Source organism: Lepidochelys olivacea (assembly GCF_965140295.1).
Source record: "Lepidochelys olivacea isolate rLepOli2 genome assembly, chromosome: 3".
In the NCBI taxonomy this organism is placed as follows: domain Eukaryota; kingdom Metazoa; phylum Chordata; order Testudines; family Cheloniidae; genus Lepidochelys; species Lepidochelys olivacea.
In genome coordinates this window covers 172,681,019-172,705,654 of record NC_140413.1, presented here as the reverse complement: position 1 = coordinate 172,705,654, position 24,636 = coordinate 172,681,019, and positions in this window count along the sequence as shown.

Below are 24,636 nucleotides of genomic sequence, written 5' to 3'. Positions count from 1 at the left end.
AGGGTGAGAAATTACTACTTGTAACCAGTTTCTTTAATCTATTAAGCTTAGTTTGCATGTTTGTTTTATTTGTTTAGTAATCTTTGATCTGTTTGCTATCCCTTATAATCACTTAAAAATCTATCTTTTGTAGTTAATAAACTTGTTTTTGTTTTCTCTAAACCAGTTTGTGGAATTCATAACTGGGGGGCAAAAAGCTGTGCATATCTTCCTCCACACTGAGGGAGGGAGCAAATTTTATGAGCTTATGCTGTACAGTTTTCTGTGCAGTGCAAGACAAAACAATTTTCAGTTTACTCTCCAGAGGGGGCGTGAACTTGAGTTCTGGGCAATTCCCTAGCTGTGTCTTCCCATGCAGAGCTGATTTCAGTGTCTGTCTTTCTTCAGTTGGGTGTGTCCCTACTTGTGTGTGTGCTGGAGAAGGCTTGAGGGCCTGGCTCAGCAGGACAGACTGAGGGAGCCCAGGCTGTTGGAACAGGTGGGCTCAGTGGTACCCCAGTACATCAGGTGGCACCCCGGGGTGGGGGTCAACCTGTCACAACATGAATGCATCAACATTAAGAAGAAACATTGCCAGTTAGTGGCCTGATTAAACAGCAGTCATTGCCATTCATTCAGACTAAGTACATTTTCAGATAGTAATTATCCAGATGAAGCATGTCCCTGTTAAGTGGAGTATATTGCCCATGTGATGGAACCAGACATCACATTATTTTACAGGAGCTTGAACTGTCTTATGGGATGAACAACCTGGCTTCAAAACCTCTCACTCCTGCTGGTCTTTATCAATAGGAAGAGAAACAGCTAGGAAGAGACGATGTCTCTCTTATTCTCACCCAGGGCTGTGCCTATGGACAACACTGCTACTCTGTTTTCGATGTGCCCGTCAGTGTAAAATATTAGTGGTTTGATATTGCTTGGAATATTTTATCCATGTGAAGGTGAAAGGATTGGTCACTTCGGAAAATGGCGGAGCTGATTTTCTTCAAAGGAAGGAAGGGCTCACACGTGGCTTCAAGCTACCTTCTCTTCCATTCTCACTGCTAGTGGTGGAAATTAGGCTGTGAGTCACCCCAGGTTCTCCCCTCAGTCCCACTACCAGTCTGGGAATTGGCATGAATACACAGGCTTCCCAAGAGCACAAGGTCCCTAAATGGACATTTGCGACTGGTGCTGAAACCATATACTGACAGAAGATGTCAAAACCAAAATGAACATACATAGCCTTTCAGAGACAACCAGCTGCCACTTGGGGGGCACTCAGAAAGACCCTTCAGTAATTCAGGAATTCAGTTCATATAGTCCTAGTCCAGGCACTTTAACACTGAGTTCTTTGGTGATGTTTACATGAAGGTGAGAGAGCATTAATATTTCAGAGATTTTATAGCTTTGGGATAGTAAGAATTGTCATTCCTTAGCCACTTTTCTTGGTTCAATTAAAAACTCTAAAAGAAGAAATGACTTGAAGGGGTGGCAGTCTACAGGTTAGTGCAGGAAAATATCATTTTCCCAGCACTAAATATGAATTGTATTTTTAAGTGAGGACAACAGAGAGTATCATCAGTCATTTCACAGCATAACTGTCATTATGGGAACAAAGAGGAGTTGAAAAAATTTTCTTGTTAAAATCTCTCTCTTCAAGTGGGTGACAGGGTCTTTCAGTGTAGATGAGTGAGAGAGTAGACTGGTGACTGTGAAGGATGAACCGAAATCAAAATCCCAGTTTCAATCCCTGACCCTACAAAGTTTGGCAATGTTCAAATCTGGCTACCTGGCCTTATCTATAGTGAAAATACAAGTTCCATGGGGCCCGGCCTGTGCAGTGTTGCTATTGCTCTAACCAAATGGACAGAGAGCCAGATTTTGGAATGAGTTACATTCAGTGGTATTACCCTGGATTTACACCACCGTAACTGAGAGTGGAAGCTAGACCTTAGAGTCAGCCATCATCTTCACAGAAATGTGAAGGAATTCCAAAGTTTACATTGCCAAACTCGTCATGGGTATATTTTTCTCAGTAACTTCTTTTCACAGGAGTTTGACACACTTCTGTCCACTCTAGATGTATTTGTAATATGCTATATGTTTCTCCAAGTGAATACAATGTCCCATACTGTAGCCAGGTAGCTGGAGACTATTAACTAAAATCTGGTTAATTGAAACAATTCTAGGGTTGAATGAATACAAAATTCTTCATATACCTTGGTAACCTAAATGTGTTCTTTTTACTGGTGGAAATTATTTTAAAAAGTCTCAAAACCAGCCACTGATACATATTTTAAATTTTAAGAAGTTTTGCAAATCTGTGCAGCAGATTTTGCTCAAGAGGTGGTAGCCAGGCTAAGAAAAATTAATGGTTCTAAGACTGCAATGAATTTAAGAAGGTAGGAACAGGTGAGCCATTTAGCACTGGAAATATTTATACCTGAATCAGTGAGGGCTAGGAAGTTCAATTCAGATAGGGATGCAAAAATATAGGGATGTGAATCGGAAGCCTATCCAAGCTTCTCTAGCAATTGACCAAAGTTCATGAGCACACATTTGCTTGCAAAATTTCTAGATTTCCTGGTTCTAACATACTGCAAGAATAGTCCATCTTGCAGGGCCAGAAACTGCCATCTTTTATTCACAATGAGCAATAACTTATCACTGAACAGTCACACTAAATATTCAACCTTGAGCCTTGTCACTCAATCTAGTCTTTAGAGATGATGATCTCAGTTCACATTTCACTAGCAAATCATCCCAAAACAAAAAGCAACCAACAAAGGAATATCCATCACCATTATATCTGGTACCAGCTGGAATTAGTGGTAAGAGTACTTGCTAATTTCCAGTCTATTCAAATGTCATGAAAGGGCATGGCACATGTGTTACTGGCTTTACATTCCTTTACCTTAGACAAAAAAATGGAGTGATGGCACCAAAGGGAGGAAGGGAGACCAAAAACATTAAATGAAAAAAGTAATGTGAGAAGAAGGAAATGGTTTAAGAACAATGGAGCAGAGAAGAGGGCAGCAAGAAAAAAGCCCATTGAAAACAATAAATGCATTCGGCCAGATCCTCATTTGCTGAATACTGATTTACACCAGTTGAGAATTCTGGGTGTCTCAGTTCCTGAGTGACCAACTGATATGTCTTCAAGAGGGCTGATTTTGAGAGAGTGGGTTTCATAGTATTTTCTGAAAACCAGGCCCCATTAAGGTAGCTATAGCTCATGCACATGAGCCAGCCTCGCTCTGCTCTCCCTATCACATACTACGGGCTTCCCTTTAGCTAGAAACATTCTTTTTTATATCGAGCTAAATCACCGCTTAAAAACATGTGGCTTAAAATTACAGAGAAAAAAGCTTTGCAAACTCAGACGACTTGGACCCCAGGAGGTTTGCCTCTCCTTAATTAGCATCTTGGTTGGCAGTCTCAGAAAATAGGCCAAGGACTGACTGGACCATCTTCCCATTGCTAGTGGTACCCCATACAGATCAGGGGTTGAAGCATATTCTTACTGTGATATACGGGACCTATCAAGCCACTGCAGAGTCTTGCAGATGCTTTATTTGTAAACAAGCAGAGGACTATGGTCTCCAGTAAACCTTTCAAAAGCACTAAATTCATTACAAGAAAATTTCTTAAATGTATACTTTTCCTTTGACCGTTGATATTCATAACCAACCCCCCCCCCAACCTCAACCCAACCCCCATCCCTTAAAAAGTCCCCTTTCACTCAGAGATATACGGTAACTAGTGTTTATTTCTAGGAAGCCAACAGAAGCTTTGCTTTCTGACTACATTTCTGAATTCTGCTGAAGCATGCATTTTGGATGTTTCTCGATAATCACATTAATTCCATTGAGTTTGTTTACTATGGCAAAAAGCCAATATGATAAAAATATGTTACAAGCTCATATTTTGTAAAACTGAGTTCTTCCGAAGAACACTTAGTGACATAACATAACTGAAACTAGTAAGAAATATTGATCATTTCAGTCTATTTTTAGGTAATCTGATGTTACACATGAAAAGTTAAATATCCTATGGCTGCTTATAAGGTCATTTGAAATTCTAAAAATTGTATTAATAAGTGCTAGAGATAACCCAACATTGGACCAGATCCTCAGCTGGTGTAAATGGACTCAACAACACTGAACTCAAGGAAGGTTTGACAATTTATACCTGCTGAAGATCAAGTGTAGCCCATTAGCTGCAAATACAAATGTAAAGGGGCAAGAGTCTGACCTGAGGTACCTCCATATAATGCTAAATGACCAGTGAAACCACTGGTAAGTCTGTACATGTATAGTGGTATAATGGAGAGTAATTTTCATCCATCAACATATATGAGAAAGTAAATTACTTACTGGCACTACACGTGGGCATCAGGGATAGATGTTGACAGATTAAGATTATGGAGAAAAGTCCTTGCTGGAAAGAGAAAAGAACACAAAGGATAACTGGATCTTCACTTGTTTGAATTATGAACTATAAGTGTTACACAACTTTCATTATCTTGTTAACTAATCTCTCTCACAGCAATAGGGTTCTTCCCACCCCCTCCCCCCGGTTTATCTGTTTATCTCCATATGTGACACTTGAAAGTCACAACCAGGTTGCAAACAATGGAACACAATAAGAATTATGTGAGAAATGGCTATGTCAAAAGTTATCAAGTACATATGATTAAGTGATTTCATCTTTAGTTTTGGGCAGCATGTTCCCAGGGTCATGAGTACCTACATTATGCCATGGGTCAAAGTGCTGAGCATGCAAAATGAGAAACAGGCCAGAGCAGAGTTGACAGTTTGAGTTAACCCATGGCATACACTACTACGTCCCCTAAAGCCCCTACTCTACTTGCGCTATATTGATGACATCTTCATCATCTGGACCCATGGAAAAGAAGCCCTTGAGGAATTCCACCATGATTTCAACAATTTCCATCCCACCACCAACCTCAGCCGGGTCCAGTCCACACAAGAGATCCACTTCCTGGACACTACAGTGCTAATAAACAATGGTCACATAAACACCACCCTATACCAGAAACCTACTGACCGCTATTCCTACCTGCATGCCTCCAGCTTTCACCCTGACCACACCACACGATCAATTGTCTACAGCCAAGCTCTGCGATACAACCGCATTTGCTCCAACCCCTCAGACAGAGACAAACACCTACAAGATCTCTGTCAAGCTTTCTTACAACTACAATACCCACCTGCAGAAGTAAAGAAACAGATTGATAGAGCCAGAAGAGTTCCCAGAAGTTACCTACTACAGGACAGGCCTAACAAAGAAAATAACAGAACGCCTCTAGCCGTTACCTTCAGCCCCCAACTAAAACCCCTCCAACGCATTATTAAGGATCTACAACCTATCCTAAAGGATGACCCAACACTCTCACAAATCTTGGGAGACAGGCCAGTCCTTGCCTACAGACAGCCCCGCAACCTGAAGCAAATACTCACCAACAACCACATACCACACAACAGAACCACTAACCCAGGAACTTATCCTTTCAACAAAGCCCGTTGCCAATTGTGCCCACATATCTATTCAGGGGACACCATCACAGAGCCTAATAACATCAGCCACACTATCAGAGGCTCGTTCACCTGCACCTCCACCAATGTGATATATGCCATCATGTGCCAGCAATGCCCCTCTGCCATGTACATTGGTCAAACTGGACAGTCTCTACTTAAAAGAATAAATGGACACAAATCAGATGTCAAGAATTATAACATTCATAAACCAGTCGGAGAACACTTCAATCTCTCTGGTCACGCAATCACAGACATGAAGGTCTCTATCTTAAAACAAAAAAACTTCAAATCCAGACTCCAGCGAGAAACTGCTGAATTGGAATTCATTTGCAAATTGGATACTATTAATTTAGGCTTAAATAGAGACTGAGAGTGGCTAAGTCATTATGCAAGGTAGCCTATTTCCTCTTGTTTTTTCCTACCCCCCCCCCAGATGTTCTGGTTTAACTTGGATTTAAACTTGGAGAGTGGTCAGTTTGGATGAGCTATTACCAGCAGGAGAGTGAGTTTGTGTGTGTATGGAGGTGGGGGGGATGTGAGAAAACCTGGATTTGTGCTGGAAATGGCCCACCTTGATTATCATGCACATTGTAGGGAGAATGGTCACTTTGGATGAGCTATTACCAGCAGGATAGTGAGTTTGTGTGTGTGGTTTTTGGGAGGGGGGTGAGGGGGTGAGAGAACCTGGATTTGTGCAGGAAATGGCCCAACTTGATTATCATGCACATTGTGTAAAGAGTTGTCACTTTGGATGGGCTATCACCAGCAGGAGAGTGAATTTGTGTGGGGGGGTGGAGGGTGAGAAAACCTGGATTTGTGCTGGAAATGGCCCAACCTGATGATCACTTTAGATAAGCTATTACCAGCAGGACAGTGGGGTGGGAGGAGGTATTGTTTTATATTCTCTGTGTATATATAAAGTCTGCTGCAGTTTCCACGGTATGCATCCGATGAAGTGAGCTGTAGCTCACGAAAGCTCATGCTCAAATAAATTGGTTAGTCTCTAAGGTGCCACAAGTACTCCTTTTCTTTTTACTACATCCTATGCGCAGTATCTATGCAGCAAGTCCCCAGTAATCTTAATTCTTTTCCCTGTAAATGATAGTAAGATTAGATCCATTCATGCTTTGAGGGTTATGTGTTGTACTTAAGTCTCCCACTTCAAAACTGTGGTTCCACGGAGTTTATGAGGATGCAATTATTTTAGAAGAAAAACACTATTATTTGTTCACAGTGTAATGTCAGAGCAATGCTGGTTTAATCCCCTGTTGGGTGTATATGTCAAACCTGACAGCTTCTCTCCTGCTTCAGACCACCAGTACCACATTTTAGTGCTCCCATGAATAAGATTTGCTGTAATGCTTTTTGGAGAACATTTCTTAGTCATAAGTTGCGTAATAATTTTTTTAAAAGATACCCTCACCTCTTTCATCTGGATTTATAAGTATGTCTGCTATGGATTCAGTGGTTCTCAACCTTTCTAGACTACTGTACCCCTTTCAGGAGGCTGATTTGTCTTGCATACCCGCAAGTTTCACTTCACTTAAAAATGACTTGCTTACAAAATCAGACATAAAAATACAAATGTGTCACAGCACATTATTACTGAAAAATTGCTTGCTTTCTCATTTTGTTTGTATGAAATTTTAGTTTGTACTGATTACGCTAGTGCTTTTATGTAGCCGGTGATAAAACTAGGCAAATATCTAGATGGGTTGATGTACCCCCTGGAAGACCTCTGCGAACCACAAGGGGTACATGTACCCCTAGTTGAGAACCACTGTTCTAGACTGTAAACTCTTTGAAGCAGGAACTATCTTTATTTCTGTGTGCTGAACAGCTCCAAACACATTGCCAGTGTTAAATAAAAACAGTAAAAAGAATTACTACAATGCCTAGCAATCTCCCTCTCTTTCATCCCAGAGCATCTGTGCACGCACAAACACACACACACACACACACACACACACACACACACACACACACAGCAGTACCACACTGCCATTCATTCCTGTCCACAGCTTGTTGCTCCTGTAAGCTCAGCATTGGTCTGTCCCTGGATATGATGTCCCACCATCTAGTAGGTGGTTGACTGCTAGGTCAGACTGACCTTGATTGTGCTTGCCATATTTTCTTTGGCATTCAATCACCTGATTGTCTTTTTCAGTGTCCCCCTGGTTTGATAAATTTTCACTTTGATATTAAGCAATGTTTTTATCAGTTCATAACTCCATCAATTTCTGAGCAGTGCTTTCGGCTAAAGCACATCTCCTTTTAACCTCAGCCTTGATGAAACCCACGGCACTGATCAAGCTTCCTAAGAACACATAAGATTCTTCTTGTTTGATGACTTCTTATTGGATGACTACTTTTCAATACTCTATCTACTGTTCCTTTTCTAAGATACAACCACTTCTTCTTCTTGGGATTTATTATAAGTCCAAGTTGACTAGACCAATTTTCCAAGGCAGAGAAGAGTATCATCATTAATTCAAAAGGGTCTGACAGGTGTACGGTACCATCTGGGTGATGGATCTTGCAACCTCTAGTATCTTTGGAGACCATATAGTATTAAGTTTATGTAATATGGTGAACCAGAGATTCAGGGGGCAGGGTAGTCACAGCTCCTCCAAGAACCAAAAACAGCATGTGTGGGGAGTGTGTGATTAAGGCGAATCACCGAGGTTGTAAACCTTTCCAAAGAGGTTCCATCTCCTGGGGAGGCTTGCATACTGGATCAAACTGGGTTTTCCAGAGACCAACAGACAAAGAAAGGGCTTTTGATATCAAAAAGGCTGGGTTTAAACTTACTCAAGGGACTGCTTTCTGTTCCATCAAATGCACCCCAACCCTTGCAGAAGAGTTGGAAAGACTTTGGCCTACTAGGGCCCTAAGACTGATGGGTGAACTTTGGTAAGCTTGTAGCACATGGGTAGGAGCTTTTAGTGTTTTTATATGTTTTTAACCTTAAGAATAACTGTGCTTTCTTAGAAAGAGCTGTGTGGTAAGTTATAATTGCAGACAATACCCTGTTCATAGCTCAGGCACTGGCCTTTCGGCAGACTGGCTTGCTGGGGACATCACTGTGTAAGGCGAAGAGCTGTGCGGCCTTAAAATCCTCCAGTCAGAAGGGAGAGGGAAAAAGGTCCCTGCCCAGAGACAGGTGATGGCTGAAGACTTGAGACCTGACTGGGAATTCCTGATGTGGACCACGGAGTAGGGAATATAGGTGCAGTTACTCTGAAACTGTGATAATCTGCATAAAGTAAGGAGTTTAACTCTACACCATCCCTTCAACTTGTCTAACATTCTTAATGTCCAGTACATGATGAAAAGCAATGGTGATTCCATGCCCCCTTGTCCTACATCAAACATTGACTTGAACCAGTTGCTTAATTTTCCACCAATTCTTACAGCCCTTCAGAGACTTCATACACAGCTTGTATATTTGCAATTATCCTATCTGGCATTCCATATGAGTTTGCTACTTTCCATAATGCTTCCCTCCATACCAAATCAAATGTCTTCATGAAGCGAATGACAAGAGCAAACATCTTGAATCACCATTGTCATTTCTTTTCCATCAACTCTTGGAACGTGAATGTCTGAGCAGTGCAATTTCAGCCTGGTCTGAAGCCACACTGTTCCTCACCTTCTTCTTGCTCTGAAACGGGCTTTAATCTGTTGACAATTACTTTCATCATGATTTTTTCTGGTACCGACTATAAGCTTATATCTATTCGGATCGATAGGCTCTCCTTTCCTCAGGATTGGTACAACTATTGCCTTATCCAATTGTAACCCTTCTGCCCGTCAGAGTTGGCAGCAACAAGGGCCGGGTTCAATATCTAGGGGTTCCATTCCAATAACACAATGCAAACCGGCTCGAGCCCTCACCCAGTGACCTGGGACAAATATATACCACCCCCGCTGGGCGCCTCCAAGAGGCAATACTTCCCCTCTCGCAAGCACATAGTCTGAGTGTAGCAAAAGTCTTTTAATAACAGAGAGAAACAATGTGGCATTATGTTGGGGAAACACCACCAACAGGATTCATAACACAACCCATGAGCAAAAAGAACCCACCCCAGGCAAATTGGGGCATGCCCTTTTCCCTTTGGTTCTTGAGTCCAGCAACCCCAAATCACCCAAAGTCCCAAAAGTCCAATGCCCCAAAAGTCTCTGTCCCTGGTCAGGGCAGCCCCAGAGTTCGAAAGTTTATCTGCAGAGCTTTACCTCCCAACCTGGGTGGAAATGGGACGGGGGTAAGAGGCACCTTACGTGATCTGAAGCTGACCACCCCATAGCTCCATAGTGGCGCTCCACTCCGCCAGCCGCCCCACAAACTCCTTCGCTCAGCTGCGCTCTGCTCCGCTCCGCCAGCCGCCCCACGAACTCCTTCACTCAGCTCCACAGCCCACAAGCAGCTCCTGCCATCCACACACTGCGCCGCGTCAAACTGCTTCACCAGCCGTCCCGCAAACTGCTCCACAATATATCTTCAGGCTCCCCCACTACTTAACACAACACTCAGTGATTTCAGCTCTTAGGTGAATTCAGCTTATAATAGGGGAGCCCCAGTGCTGGTGCACTGTCAGCCCAAAGTGAGCTCAGCAGCCTATAACTAGACTTCTAACGAAATCAAAATTAGCTCTGATATTCCACAGTGGAGAGAGGAGGAAGTGCAATTAGCATGTAAGGCCCTCACCAAGGGGCCCATGCCACCAAGTATTAATACTTGTCCCCAGCCTCTCTCCATTCACGCAGTTTTGGAACCCATGACCCTTGCCTAGCGAGTGCTACTTAGTTGATGGTGAATCCCTCCATCATAACAAAAGGCCACGTACAGTTCCAAGCACAGTTCCCATAATCAGGGTAATAACAATTTATTCTTCCTGCCCCAATAACAGAGACACTGGGGATCCCACAGAGGCCAAAGTGACCATTTGGGCAGCTATGGTCTCATTCTAGGCGTGGTGGGTGTGCCTATGCAAATGAGATCGGCCCCTGAAGTTCTTTTCCACAACTTGCCACACCTCACCACCAGATGTCAGGGTGGAGCTCATCCTGACACTGCTTACACAATCATCTGGTACCTCCTCTTGTTCCCATACCTCTTCATATATTTTTTTTAAACTTCATAAGGCGTGTCCTGCTGGCTTTTAGCAGATTAGCTATTATACTGTCTATTCCTGCAGCTTTTTCATTTTTAACTGCTTCACTGCTCTGTCTATTTCTTCATCTGGTGGTGGTTCAGTGCTGATATCCATTCTGCCTTGCAAGCTGCCCTGTTCATGCAGCATGTCTAGAATGCCTATCAATGGTGTCCTGAAAAGTTTGCTCTACGGTTCCAGTACAAATAGCTCTGAAACAAGTTCATGGATTGAAGTGACAGAAATGTTTCCAGTAGGCCAATATATCGTAATCTAAATGCCAGAAATGCCCATGCCCTAGCCCACAGAACTCACTTGAAAGATTTGAATGGTTTGTGAAGTATTGGGCCTGATTCTCTGTTACCGTGCACCAAGCGTGGTCATTTAGACCTGCCCAAAGGGAGTGTAAAATGCTTTTGCATCAGAATGATAGGACTTTACTGATGGTTTTGAGGAGGGTGCCACAGCAGCAGATTCTATCACCCATAGATAGAAGGGGGGAGGGATAGCTCAGTGGTTTGAGCATTGGCCTGCTAAACCCAGGGTTGTGAGTTCAATCCTTGAGGGGGCCATTTTGAGATCTAGGGCAAAAATTGGGGATTGGTCCTGCTTTGAGCAGGGGGTTGGACTAGACAATCTCCTGAGGTCCCTTCCAACCCTGAGATTCTATGATATTAGTCACCAGACAAATAAATGATTGGACATTTGCTTTAACTGCAATTGTTCATTTTTTGCTGATGTACAGAGCTTGCACCCTAATTTTTATATATTTTTGTAATTGCTCCTAGAAAAAGGAATTGGTAAACATGTAAAGGAGGGGTACAAGTAGATGACTGTAGCTAGGTTAAACAGTGTATTATTTCTTTAACATGCAAGAATAAATTCATGCCTGGTATGACCATATTGGCTTCAGTGGAGTTGCACGAGTGAATAATTTGGCCCAGATCCATTATCTATCAAGGAGGGAACTCACTTAGGGCTTGCCTACCTAGGAAAATTACATGGTATTAGAATATGACGTGAGGAGTCATGGTCAACTAACATGATGTTAAACACTTCAGGACAGGCCCCTCAGCTGTGCAGAGTTTACATGGTGTAGTTTGGGGAAAGGAGAAGAAGGTGACTTTCACCCATCTTTTTGCTCCCCCTGATTCTGGGCTAGCTGGGGGGGGGGGGCTGAAACAGCCCTTAGTGTAACTTAGAACAGCTTCTAGGCTGCTCTAAATTACTCCATGCACATCCAGAGGTTGCAGTGGCCAAGGTTCTGGCATGTATTCCACTGGGCACCTGGCATCCTCCTCCCTGACTCCTACATCAAGAATGGGTGGGGGAGTGGGTTGGAGAATAGAGCAACTTTGCTAGATTTGTGCCACCCAAGGATTCCTCTGTGACAGGAGGAGTCCTCAGCTGCCTCTTTAGGGCAGCTTTCTAGATTCTTTGAGCAGCACAAAACACCAGAGCCAGGACCTAGAACTGAGTCCTCCTCAGTGAGACAGACTGTCATGTTTAACATAGCACCAGCTGATTGTGGTTAACCCCAGCCTCTACCTATGCACAAGTGTTCCATTGTATTTAATATTATGTTACTTACCACAAGACCCCAAGGTTGTGTTCTAACACAATGTAATTTTTCAGTATAGATGTGCTCTCTGGGTGACATTCACCCTGCATAGAAAATCAAGAAAAGTCCAAGCACCGTGAAGTTCCACCTCAAAGGGCATAAGTGGAATGCAAATAGTACATCGGCCTTGTTCGGGATTTTATCCTTATTGAACAGTACCTTTAGTTTTTCAGTCTGATTGCTTTCTTCTTTAACTTCTACAAATTCTGCATAGCAATTTTGCTCTTTTCAAGAGGGGAAAAAAAGACCCTTCATCAATTTGCATATTTGTCCCATATCAGTTTTCATCAATTTCTTTATAAGTTGCCAGCAGGGCAAAAATAAAAACAAAACATCAGCATAGTTAAAGAAGAAAAAATATTTCTTTCCACTCCTAAGCGGGCTGAACAAAAGAATAAGTCCATTTTGAAACATCTGGTTAGCCTCCAGTTTTTGGAGCTACTGAAATATTCTTGGCTCTTGACTATAATCAGACAAAATAAACAAAAGGGGAAATAATTATCTAGAAGATTTGTTTCTGGGACTTAAATCCTGCCAACTCCTTCAGTTTTGCAAGCTGACACCTCTTCAGCTTGCCTTTTTGTGTTGAAAGTTCTGCATTATTCTTGCAAATGCAGTTGTGTGGCATAGCACCACTACAAGGGGGGCAATTCCAAATGGCTAGAGTGAATAAGCTGCACATACTTTTGAAATGACATTGCTTTCTTATGTCTGCAGTGAACTGCCCCACTGGGTTGTGAACTTGCTGGCCCAATGTAGTTTTGCCTGGTAGGCTTGCTCTTCACTGCTAGTGTGAATGCTCCGTATAGTAGACTTCCACTAAGGACTGAGCTGACAAATATCCTTGACAATTTCATCCTTGAGCTGACAGGAAATTTAAATTTGTCTACCACTTGTGGAGAGAAAATGTGTAGTTTAGCACAAAAGCTCAGCAGCTCCTTTACAAGGGCTTCTTTTCCTTGGAGAATTACTTGGTTTTTCATATCTTGCACACAAGTCAGAGAGTGAACGAATGAGAAAAACAATGCTCTGAAGTCTGAGAGCTCAGTGATGGAAGCCTCGAGCATAATGGAAAAAATGAATCATAAAAGAGAATTCTGGACATGGCTCCTTCAGCAGGTCCTGCTCCCCCTGGGATCCTGCAGCATCAGCCAAACCTGCAGTAGAAGAACAGGCTACCTACTCTGCTGTGGTAGAAACTGAAATGCCCGATTTCCCTTAGGAAACTGTTGAGTGAGGGCCCAATCCTGTGACGCTGAGCACTTCCTCAAAGGGCCTCTCATTGACTTCAGTAGTGCCAAGATTTCACTCCTGTGATTTCAACGCACTTTGAAAGGTGCTCAACACCTTGCAGGATTAGGCTTATTAATCTGGAAAAAAAAATGTTTACATTTGATGTTGTCTGAATCTCTTTGATTTGGAAATCAGGTTGAATCTCTTACAAAATCAGCTATCCTTGTGACATCTCCAGTGCTTCTTGTTGGCTTTAGTCAGGCAGAATATACTGTATGTGCTGCCTTTTCCTCAGTGTTTTTATTACTGCCACTATATCCAAAAGTACAGTGTGTGAAAACAACCCACATAAATGCTAAACAAACTATTTCAAATGTCAGGGGGAAAATCCGTTTGGCTTTGTTTAGTCTGGACGAAGGTTCAGGTCAGTCCTTATTTTATCTGTATGAGTTTGTCCTTCTCTCATTGGAATAGCTACACTCAGAAACTTCTTTATTATTAATTTACAGGATTTGGTAAGTGCCCGACAATGGTTTTGGCATTGTACAAAACAAACACACATGCACAACAGTTTCTCCCCCTAGCAGCATGCAGTCTAAACGACAGAGAGGCAGATGCCAATATAAACCAGCTGTGAATCTGCATCAGTGTAGTATGTTCTCCTGAATCTCCTTCTCAGGGAACTCACTGGAACATGTTATCTGTTCCAATTCAGAGGGCCTACATTTTCAAGTGTCACTAGTCATGTATTGGATGTCTCAGTTCTGCAGTGCCCAACATGCCTTAAAAGGAATGGGATGTTAGGCTGAGCAAGCACCTTCTGAAAATTAGGCACCCTACAGGAAACTCATGGCACACAAAAATGAGACACCCCAAAAGCACGTCACTTGAAAATTTAGGCCTGGCAACCTAATCACAATAATAATGAAAAATACTAAGAGCCTGCTGTTCCATTTTCTTTTTAAGAAGCATAGACTCATAGACTTTAAGGCTAGAAGGGACCATCACGATAATCCAGTCTGACCTCCTGCACATTGCAGGCCACAGATCCTCACCCACCCACTCCTGTAATAGACCCCACAACCTCTGGCTGAGTTACTTAAGTACTCGATTAGAAGACTATGTCTAAGAACCATGATAGAGGCAATACCTTTACCAAAGGTAATATTGTTCCCATCTCATTCCAGCCTAAGCAATCTCTTCTCCAGAGATCTCAGTTGTTCACATAATGAAAAATCTGATTGTGTAGAGGGAGAAAGCGAAGAAATAATATTGAGAGAGTAAGAAATACTCTTACTTAGTGTGAGCAGACACAAAGAAGTCTCTCATGGCAACCCCTGCTGATGGAGAAGCTCTTCAAAACCTGGCTTGTCAGGAAGCAGAAAATCAAATGCTGAAGTCTCAGCAATGTGCAGATCTATTATTGTTACCACTAATCCATTTTATAGTAGAGACTCACAGCTAGCAGAGCCCGAAAATAGCACTACGTTCAGTCAGGCTGACATTTGGTCCTGAAAACAATGATTCATATCACTTAAGGATAATTTGAGAAAGAGAAGAGAGATGTGCTATTAGAAAGTCCACAGCATAAGAAACCCAATAATCTGAAGGCCTGATTCCCCACTCCACTTAATCAGCTTTAGTAGAGTATACACAATGGAATGGAGTGAATAATCTGGCCCTAACAGCTCTGCATCGTAAGATCTAAACTTCTTGAGAGATGCTTAGATGTTAAGCTCAAAAGAACCTTGCTGAATGACTTTCATTCTATAGCCAAAACTGTCACCCACCCTATGGCAGCAAGTTAGGTTGCACAGAAACATAAGGTCCAGGATGATAAATAGTAAAGAAGCTGTGCACTTCAGAAGGACTCATGAAGGGCTCCATCCAGCCTTGTATAGCCTACGTCTGGTGCAGCACAATATGTAGAAGAGGATGGAGTCACCCACCATGGGAGGGAGGGCCTATGCAAAAAAGCACCATATGTGGCCCTCGTGTTAGAGGCAGTAGTCCAACACAGGTATCTGTAAGTTGTGCCTGTGGTGGACTAATTGCCGTGGTTTTGTAAAGAACCTAACAGAAGGGGGCCCTGGTCCTGGAAGCCTCTGAGGGGAGATGTAGTACAAATAACAATCATAGAATACTAGATACATCCTGCATTATTGTTATGTGTAAATTATTATACTGCATGTGTATTTTCTAAAGTTCAAACTATAATTTCAGAACTAATATGCACTATATAATGGGGGTGAAATTCGTTCTCACTGAGCTCAAAATAGTTGAATATCTGAATATGTAAAATCACCCAGGACCTTATTCTGGCTTCTCGCAGCTGAAATCAGGTGTAATGCTGGTGTAAAACCTGCCATAAGTAAGGTCAGCATCAAGCCTTTACTTACTGTCTGGGCTCGCACATTCTGCCCATCTGCTCATAATAAAAAGCTAGTTTACCTCTCTTTCTCTCTTCCTTCCAGCCACCCCCATCTTCAGTCCACACCAGTCTATATGCCTATATTTGCTTTACACACTCACCACTTAAACCTATGCACTTAACCACATTCTCAATAAGCTGTTTATCAATTTGGGGTGTTGTACCAATAAAATAAAAACCAGCAGGATCTTATTAAAGGGAAAAAGGCAACATACCACATTTATTGTGAATACAGAAAGAATCATAGTAAGCAGTTAGTTATAGCTATAACATGCCATTCAATCTCATATTTATTCACACATTCATTCATACAAACACACACACACAGGTTCTGCAAGGTTGTTATCATAGTTACCAGCCTTAGAGTTGCTCATGCCAAGCCACTGGCCAGGTGGCCTGGACATGAGGAGGGAGCAGGGCCTTGTCAGATGCTCATCTGATGCTCCTGGAAGTTGGTTTGCAGAATCAGACCCCAAAGTTCTCACTTTTTAGAGTCTATTTTTATAGGAATTTCTTCCTATGCCAGTCTATGGGAATTGCTTCATCATGCTGTTGCTGAATCAATCAGCAGATAGCACATTCCTGACGGCTCCAAGATGTTATCTTGTTCTTTGGTTCTCCCATTCTTGAGGCTGTTGGGTGGATTCCAGTCTGCCCTCCGGGGTCCTCTGGTTATTTCCACTTGACGCCTTCTTCAGCCGATGGACACTGGATTCTTAGGCTGGCACCTCCCTGATCATTCAGTTATTATCCACACCAAGCATCCATCCACATACATCCTCTATCTCTATTTTAATCACAATGGTTAATACAACAAAAGGGCGGGCAGTCTCTGGGTGCTGTTTCTGTTGTTAGAGTATTGCTTTGAGTCTCTCTCTCTGTGAATTGCTTTGAGAACAGACTCTGTCTTAGAATGTACTAACGCAATTAGCAGCTTGCAAGTTTCATACATAGAGGGAGAGAAACAGTACCAAAAACCAAGAGACCTCTTAATTAGTAATACCCTGGAATTTAAACTCTGGGGAATCAAACTCATTTGTGATTTTAATACAGAACTTCTTTAATATGATCCAACAGGGGGACTCAGCCCAAGTTCTCAGTGTGAACTGTCTGATCATAGGCCTATTTTTCCCCCCAACTCACTTGAACGTGTTTGTTTGCTGGTGGGCTGGCAAACATCAACAAAAGGCTCCCAAGTATGAAATATTCAAAGATGTGTGTGGTTTGCAAAACTTGTGTGTGATCACTGTGTGTGCGCCATGATGCTTTCACTTCCAGCCTTGTGTCATATGTTTCAGCAAGAGATGCATGGAAACACCTCCATTAGCGGCTTCAGAATAGCAGCTGGGTTAGTCTGTATCCGCGAAAAGGAGGACTTGTGGCACCTTAGAGACTCACAAATTTATTTGAGCATAAGCTTTTGTGAGCTACAGCTCACTTCATTGGATGCATTCAGTGGAAATTCAGGTAGCTCACGAAAGCTTATGCTCAAATAAATTTGTGAGTCTCTAAGGTGCCACAAGGCCTCCTCCACCTCCATTAGCGTCTCCTTTGAAGCAATCAGAGTTGCAAAGGTCAACAGTGGCTCAGGCCATTTCTCAACAGATTTCTGGCTTGTTTTTCATCCCAGGACTAATGGGGATTGGGGAGGAATGACAATTAATACTGAGCTTTTCGAAGCACGCCAAGAGAGGCTGATAATGTTCACCATGGCTTTTTACTGTGGGCTAATAAATAGGTGAATTTGATCATTTATAGAGGAAAGTTGATGGTTTGTCTTAAATAATACATTATTTTAAGTGTAAAAAATGTATTAGAGCACCTACTTCCAAGCAAGGGCCAGCTGAATGAAGCCTATCTGTAGAAACTGTTCCTTCTTCCCTGCCCGCCATTATTATTATTATTTTGGAAAGGGGAATAGCGTGGCTAGGAGAAGCTGGAAATAGGCAAAACTCCAGCTACCAATGGAAGTGCTAAACCTGAGAAGTTTGTGTGGCTTCCAGTTTTCTTTTCCGGAATAGGTTTGTTTGGGTTGATTTTGTTCCAATTTACTGAGACAGAGGTAGCTTCACTACTCTTTAGAGCTGGAAAACATACAAAATATGTTGGCCACTCTCCAAACCTTATTAACATAAACTGGAGTTTCCTACCACTGCCAGCATGATAGGATGCTGGGAACATATGATCATTTAATTTCAGCAGCTGTCATTGGGGTCAGCTTTAGGACTGTGGTGAAGGATTACTTCTGGATCTCTAACAGTGTTTCGCTGTGGGCACTTAGGCTGAGAAGCCACAAAAGAGCGAAGGAGATGGCAGAAAGAGATGAAGCAGGTAAAAAAAGAAAACAAGCACGAAAGGAAGTACTTCACCATCTGTAAATGTTAAATGCTCTTTACAAAAGTACAGTCTGTACAAAGAGCAAAATGTCTGTTATGGGACTAGGAACCAGGACTTCCGGGTTCTCTTGAATGCTCTATTGCTGCCTTGCTATGTGACCTTAGACAACTCACCTTCTTGTGCTTCAATTTATCCACCTTTAAAATAGGGAAAACAAGAGTTTCTAAGAGCATCAATTAGTTACTGGCTGTAAATTGCTATGCCTTTTTCTGACTCTTCCATCAGATAATCTCAAAGCATGATCGTATTATTAGAATTACTGTGGCATAGAGTATACTTAAAATGTATTTAAATGATATGGTCCAAATCCTACTAGCCTTAGAACTGTTTTCTCAGTTTTACTCAGTACTTATCTAGGCAAATTCCTCGTGACTTCAAAAGTAGGTTAGATGAGTGAAAACTAAGTGCCAAGGTTTCCCTTGCCCAGGATATTCCCATGTAGGTGAACAAAACTCATAGCGTTCTCATCTCATTCTTTCACTGGGAGAGTGGTTTCACTCCTGTGAAAGAGGCCAGAGATGCTGTACAATAAAACAATGGATCCTCCAATATCCTTATGGTTCTTGGGAAATCCACTGGAAGAAAGGGGCATCCATATGTGTTATGAAGGTATGACAGTTTACCCCCACCCCGGGGTGCCACCTGATGCACTGGGGTCCCACTGAGCCAGCCCGTTCCACCAGCCTGGGCTCCCTGCCCCTGTCCTGCTGTGCCAGGCCCTCAAGCCTGCTTTAGCCCACAGACAGGTGGGGACATGCTCAACTGCAAAAACACACAGACACTGAGATCAGCTCTGTGTGGGAAGACTCAGCTCGGGGATTGCCCAGTATTCAAGTGCACAACCCCTCTGGAGTGTAAACCCAAAATAGTATTGTCTTGCGCTGCACAGAAATCTGTACAGGGTAAGCTCATGAAAATTGCCCCTTGCCTCAATGTGGAGGAAGATATGCACAGCTTTTTACCCCCTTCCCAGTTATGAATTGCACAAACTGGGTTTTAGAAAACGAAACAAGTTTATTAACTATGAAGCATAGATTTTAAGTGATAGCAAACATATCAAGGTATCAAGGTAGATTACTGAGCAAATAAAGTCAACATGCAAACTAAGCTTAATACACTAAGGAAACTGGCTACAAGTAATAATTTCTCAGTCTAAATGTTGTTGTAAGCAGGTTGCAGAGATTCTTGAAGACAAACTTATTTTGCTTGCAGCTTAGAATTCCAGATATTCCCTTCACAGGCCAGACACCTTCTAGCCTGGGTCTAGCTCTTCCCCAGTTCAGTCTTAGGTGATTTTAGCAGATGTCTTGACAGAGATTCAGTGAAGAACTGACCTAAAGTAACTCACTCCTTAAATAGGATTTACATATGGCAGGAATCCTTTGTTTCCCAGTTTGGTCTCTAACCCTTTTTGTGGAAAAATACCGGCAGGCCAAGCTGGTGTCCAGTACCAGGTCACATGCTCACATGACCCTGCAGTGTCAAAGCAGCATCCCAGGAAGCTTCTCAGGAAGGTGGGAGATTAGCATCTTCAAAGGCCTATTGTTCTCCCTAATAGTTTATTGATTAACCAGTCAGACTGATTGCATTTTGTCTGGTGGGCATTCTCTGGGTGAAAACACTTTTGTAATTGTACATAGTCAATATGCATTACTTCAGATACAGAAATGATACAGGCATACAAATAGGATAATCACATTCAGTAAATGATAACCTTTCCAATGATTCCTCACATGACCCATCTTGTAAAACATATCTTAGGGTATGTCTTCATTACCCGCCAGATCGGCTGGGCAGCGATCAGTCCGGTGGGGATCGATTTATTGCGTCTAGTCTAGACACGATACATCGACCCCCGAGCGCTCTCCCATCGACTCCTGTACTCCAGCGCCGCGAGAGGCGCAGGCAGAGTAGACGGGGGAGTGGCAGGAGTCGACTTACAGCAGTGGAAACACCACAGTAAGTCGATCTAACTACGTCGACTTCAGCTAAGTTATTGACATAGCTGAAGTTGCACAACTTAGATCGATCCCGCCCACCCCCAGTGTAGACCAGGGCTTAGTTATATCATATTCATAGCATAACAATATCTCTATGAAGAATATGGGGTAAGAATATGTAGCAAGCAGCTTCCACTCTGTAACAGCACCCACTGGAATCAGCAGATACTGATGTTTGTAATGTGACAAGAATATTATTAGCCTTTGGTCACTTTGACCCATGTCAGTGACTGGGGCCAAGAAATAAAATTCCTTCTCCGTAACAAGCACTCTCTTGTGCCATACCTTCTGTGCCACTACACAAGAGAGTGCTTGTTACAGAGAAATAATTTTATTTCTTGGCCCCAGTCACTGACATGGGTCAAAGTGACCAAAGGCTAATAATATTCTTGTCACATTACAAACATCAGTATCTGCTGATTCCAGTGGGTGCTGTTACAGAGTGGAAGCTGCTTGCTACACACTACATTGGTTACAGCAGCTTCCACAACAGCTAACCATGCTGCCCCAAAACACCCATGGGGGGTAATGCAGTATAAATTACTTACTACAGAATCCGTCTGAGGTAATTTATGCTAGCTATCCCATGACTATTACATAACAGAAAATCCACAGAAACTTGAAGGTTCCCTACTGTATCCCCTCTCCCTGTCCTCTCAGAGATCCCATGGATAGGCTACGTTCCACTTCCAAATATGGAGGTATATGGGCCTGAGTAAGGACCTCCGAATTTGCCCCCAGGAGTAGTACTTTGTTGTATACATTATTAAAATATCATATGGAGCTTGTGCCACTAAATAAGTAGTAGAAACACATTCTTCAGTGCAAACTTTGGCTTCTAGTAAATTGTGTGCACAGGGCTAATTGTGCATCCAACTGGCCATGTGCATGCACCCACTTTACAAGTAATTGTGTGTGCAGATTAGGTGTCCACAATTGTTCATGTTCAGCCTTCAACACAAGGCCCAATTCTTCTGTATTTACTAGCATCTTTATGTCATGTGGTCTTTCCCTATTTAAAGGGATGATTCCCTCTTCACCACACACTTCTTTTGTTAATGAAACATTGATCATTTCTTAATTCAATATATTTCAGTGAAGTTAAAAGATGTTGTCCCTGTTTACACCTTTCATATGCTGGCAGGTTTGTTTATAGCTTGATTTATTCCTTTTTTTTCAAAATCAAAGAAGGATTAACTGACTACAACTGGGGCTACCTTATGGACCTGCAGTAAAGAGGAGATTGGTTGAACACAGTTTTTTTATTTAAAAGGAATGCATACAAATTACAGCAGTTGACCATGCAGTCCTGCTTTTATGTGATGTTTCCTTATGCCCATGTATGAGTTCCACATATAAATTCCTGTTAGCATGAATATTGCTCAGATAAATCTGATGTTGATTCTTAATAATTGTTTGCAGAATCTGCATTCATCTCACACATAAAAAAGTTAATTAGAACAGAAAAACAACAACACAGTGTAATGTTGAAAAGCCATGCTGGACACTATCCACGCTAAAGAATTCTGCATGTTAAATGCCAAACACTTTGTTTACTGCTTTGCTATTTAACTTTTTGTTTTGCAAAATGTAATGCAATAATGTAATGCAGCATAATACAGCATATCATACCTATAGGGATTGGTACGTAGAGTTGGGAGGAAAAAACACTTCCATTCTGTGGTGGATTTTGATATATCAAAATCTGGCTTTGTTCCAATTTGGAATGTAAACAAAAATGTTGAAGTTCTCCACAAAAGGGAATACAGCCCCAGTGGCTTTGGGGCAGTCCACCTGCAGTGATGCCCCAGACTCACAGACCCTGGGATCGCCTGCTCCAAGGCAGTTTGCTTGAGTTACTCCTGATTTACACTGGTGTAAGTAAGATCAGAATCAGGTCTTCCATGTAAATTGCTTAAATGGAAAGATTGTAAAGCCTTTGAAAAATGAAAATTAATTTTAAAAACAAAACAGAAACCAAACACCACCTTAACCATTGTTATTATTCTATGAAATAAATATGCTAAGCTAATCTTGATAATCACATACTGCCACATACTGCCCGTAATATGCATGCACAACAGAAATGGGAGTCTTGCACAGAGACTGAAGGTAGAATGTGGTCCTAAGAGATTGGTCCTATCAAACATGGGAGAAAGATCTGTCTATAAACTACTGGAGAAGTGTCAGAATGTGACAGACGGTGGTGCACGTATTTAGCAACACTCCTCTGAGTTGTTGTAGCAGCAGTGTTGTCCTTGAAAAGCACAGTTGCTTTCATTCTCATTATTTACTTTTATCAGTCTATCCCCACCCCAAAACCCCCCTTCTTCAATTTAGCTTAATTAGCATGTAATCACAGGTCAGCGCAGTATGCCTAAAACGCTTAATAGAATTAATCCTGCAAAGTGGTTGGTTGTTTGGGGTATTTTTTTTTTCCAAGTGACTTAAGCCTAACTGCTCAGCTCACTCCAGTCTAGTTCCCTGGAATTGATACTTAATAATTATTATCATTATAAGAGTCTCAGTTCATGTCAGGAAATTAGTGAGGCCAGAAGGGAGTTTGTGTCATGGAAAAACAAGCACAGGATGGTGTTTTGAAATCTAACATCCTGAGTACAAAACAGACATGGGGATTCTCTGCTTTTCAAACTTTCGAACAGCTTCTTAGGAGAACCGCCATGAATGATTCAGCACAGTTTGGTGCACTCAAATCTTGTAAGTTCATTGCCTATCCCTCTGGGTCACTTTATATCTAAGGGTATGGGTTAGATGCACAACAAACAGTAAGCATATTTCTAGAATCAAACCCAACGAGAACTATTTCTGAAGATGGTTAGAGGCACAGCCCTGCAAGGGGCTCCCAATTTCATGGGCGCACTCAGCAACTTAGTCCCCCAACCCTGGAATTCAGCTCCAAACTTCCCCAAAGCTCAGGGTAGTTCAGCTCCAGAAGTTTAGTTTGGCCTTTTTTAGAGGTAGAGGTAGCTGTGAAGTTCAGATCCTGTAAAGAACTTCCCTGAAGTTTGGGAGTGTTTAACCAAAAGCAAGAAGTACCAAAAATCTCACAAGAAAACCCATTCCCAAGACTTTTCCAGCAGAAATATTAACACAGTCAAGTTGTGTTGGTTGACTCTGGGGTTGATGGAATAGTTGACTGGGTAAGAACACTGGGGAAGGAAGAATGCAGGGAACAGAGAGCGATGTTTGAATCACAATATCCGCACTTTCATAATGATGATGCAGGTCATATTTCATACTGCTGAGAGATAATGGCAAAAACCTGGCCCCACCAAAGTCAACAGAAACACTCCTATTGATTTCAATGGAGCCTAGATGTTGCACAATGAGACCAAAATATTTTATTTACCATTTCCAGGTGCTATTATTTCTCAAGGTGTCTGGACAGCTTGGGACAATGTGACATGCTGTGTAGAAAATGACTGATATATTTTGACTTTGCTTTAAGTGATTTACTTAATTCAAACAGTGCTGGAGACAAAGAGAAAGACAGGGAAAAGACAGATATGCAAGTTCAATGCAGAATTTTTAAATGATTCACAAATGACTACAATTTCCACCAGTATCCTCCAAAGCTTCCAAGAGACAGTAAGAGAGTGTACATGCTAGAGAGGGAAGGGAAAAGTAGTGAAGAAAAGTCTCAAAACAGCACTTAAAGCCCTTGTGCTTCTTGGGGCTTGTCTCCATGGTGCAGTAATGTGCACCAGTAGGACTGCCAACTTTCTACTGGCACAAAACCAAACACCCTAGCCCTGCCCCTTCCCTGAGGCCCCATCCCCTGCCCCCGAGACCCTGTCCCCAACACTACATTCCCCCACCCTCACTCACTTTAACTGGGCTGGGGCAGGGGGTTGGGGTGCAGGAGAGGGTGAGGGTGAGGGCTCTGGGGTGGGGCTGGAGATGAGGGGTTTAGGGTTCCAGGCTGAGGGGTGGGGCCGAGGGATTCGGAATGTGGGAGAGGGCTGCGGGTTGAGGCAGGGAGTTGGGGTGTGGGAAGGGGTGAGGGCTCTGGGCTGGGGGTGCTGGCTTTGGGGTGGGGCTGGAAATGAGGGATTTTGGGTGCAGGAGGGGGCTCCAGGCTGGGGCCAAGGGATTTGGAGTGTGGGAGGGGGCTGCAGGTTGAGGCAGATGATTGGGGTGCAGGAAGGGGTGAGGGCTCTGGGGTGGGACCAGGGATGAGGGGTTTAGGATGTGGGAGGGGTTCTGGTCTGGGGCAGGGGGTTGATGTGCAGGGGGA